Consider the following 2,470-nt stretch of genomic DNA (forward strand, 5'->3'; position numbering starts at 1 on the left):
GTCTCTGCAGGTAACACCGGGGTGGCGGGGGGGAGTGGGCCTGGGCCCCAGTGCAGGGGGCAGAGTGGGCCTGGGCCTAAGGCAGGAGGCAGGGAGCAGCTCTGACCAGGAGAAAGGCCACTTACAAGTCACTTACAATAGTGAATAGGTAACTGCAGGAAAGAAAAATAGAAAAAGAAAGAGAATTTTCTGGGACTCTTGAAAGAAATGATGGTTAAAGGTTGGCCACAATACAAAATTGACTACAGCATAAATGTAACGGATTGCTGGAATTGCAGGCATGAATTTTCAGTGGTAGAAGGGATAGTTTTTAAAGGTGCAATAACGACATTGCAAAAATAGTGGAAAACTGTTACACCTGTTTAAAGTTTAGGCCGTGTCAGCAAGCCAAACTACTACAATTTCATCCAGTTCCATCTAACATATATGAAAAGGTTGCATTGATTTATGTGAAATTCAAGGACTTATTTGATAATTACAGACTATTATTCCTTACACCCAGCAGTATGCATTTTGATCAGTACTACTGGGCAGTCACTGATAGCCAGCCTGAAGGCCATATTTGCAAGATACAGGATTCCAGAAGATGCTTTTAGTGACAATTGGCCTCAGCACTCTGGTTCTGAGTTTAAGCAATTGGATGAGGATTGGGGCTTTTTGCATAGTACACCAAGCTCTAATTATCCCTAATCAAATGGCCTTGTAGAATGTTTTTTTCAGACCATAAAAAAATACTGAAGAAATAATTTGGGAGGAGAGGTAAGTTTATGAAAGTGCTATTGGCTTAGGAAAGTACACCCTGGCAAACAGCCAGTCATCAGCACAGCTATTAATGAACCAATGCATAAGTTTGAATTTACCAATTTCTGATAGCTTACTAAAATATCAAGTTAATGATTCTATCAGAGAAAGGTCTGGTAAAAATGTTAGGGTGCAATGTGAAATAAGTGGTCACTGACAATCCTTCAAGTCAAGGATGATCTCTGTCATGGTTCATGGATGAGTCTTGAGGTGACGTAAGAGTTTAACCCACAGATGTTGTATGTCTTTCTACAGGGAGAGCAGACTGCATGCTGGGAATGCTTTTGTTTTCCTTCCTCTGTTCTCTCTTCTTTGCTTTGAGGGCAAGACGCTTTACCTTGAATCAGGCTGCCACTTGGTTGAAGTTGCAGCATCACTGGAGTCAGTAGCCAGTTCCTCCCAGTTCTTGATATTGGCATCTCTTTTCTTGAAGTATGTATTCAATGTGTCCTTGTAGCATTACCTTTAGCTTCTGCAAGATCTCCGGTCACAGCTAGGCTGGGAGTAGATAACTTGCTTTGGGATTGGAGAGTAGGGCATCCACACACAATGTCTGATACAGTGAAGCTGATACTTGAAAATCACCGACTCAATACTGGTAACATTGGCTTCAGCAGGGATGTTGGCATTTATGCAGCAGTCTTCCCATTTGATGAGAGGATTTGTCAGAGGCCTCATTGGTGATTTGGTGATACCTCTCCGGGCTCTTGAGATGATGACAATAGATCACCCACATTTCACATCTATAGAGGAGAGTGGGGAAGATGACAGCATTGTAGAACTTGATCTGGGTGTCTTTCTGGAGATTCCAATTAGTAAAAACACAGCAAAGCAATTTCCTGAAGAAAGTGATTGTGTATCAGATTCTGAACCTCATCAAGGTTCACTCTGTAAGAGAGGTGGCTACTGAGGTAAGGGAGGTGCTCAACTACTTCCAGGGTCTTGCCTTCAATGGTAATTTGAGGATGGAGGTCACATTCATGTCCTTGAGTAGACTGATAGACTACTTTAGTCTTCACAATGGTGAGAGAGAAGCCCAAAGTTGAATAGGCTTCTGGCAAAGAGATCCAGCATCATCTGGAGGTTTTCTTCAGGGTGTGCAGTCATCAGTGTATTGAAGGTCAAGGATGGTTGTTTTGAATACTTTGGTCTTTGAGCAAAAACATCCCAGATTGAAGAGCCCTCCATCCATTCAGTATTGAATATTTATGACGGAAGAGAGATGAGCAGGTGATGTCATCTGGCATTTTTAAGATAAAACTTAAGGGAGATGGGACAGGTATGCACCTTCATTAGCATTCAGGATGGAGAGCAGAGATTCCAAGGCAAGGACCGCACTGAATTCTGGGGTCAGAAAAGCAGGGGAGCACTGCATGATGGGGAACCCTTGCTCCAAATGCTAATCAACCCACATCTACACACACCCAGCTCAGCATTTATCAGACCAATTCTAGTAATGATTCGTCTATTGGTATCCAAAACACTGAATCTTCCTGTCTGTATTGTGAGCTCCCTCAGAGTAATGGCACCTATAGCCAGCAGTGATCAATTCCTATTATCCAGCATATGAACCACTGTTTACCCCTAAACAAACCTAGTGTCCTCCCTTGAGCCATTGTTAGTTCTCTACAAAAACCCTGACCCAAGCTCAAGTTTCTGTCCTGGTGCT

Source organism: Gavialis gangeticus, unplaced genomic scaffold (assembly GCF_001723915.1).
Source record: "Gavialis gangeticus isolate Ggan-Ray unplaced genomic scaffold, GavGan_comp1, whole genome shotgun sequence".
NCBI classification, from domain to species: domain Eukaryota; kingdom Metazoa; phylum Chordata; order Crocodylia; family Gavialidae; genus Gavialis; species Gavialis gangeticus.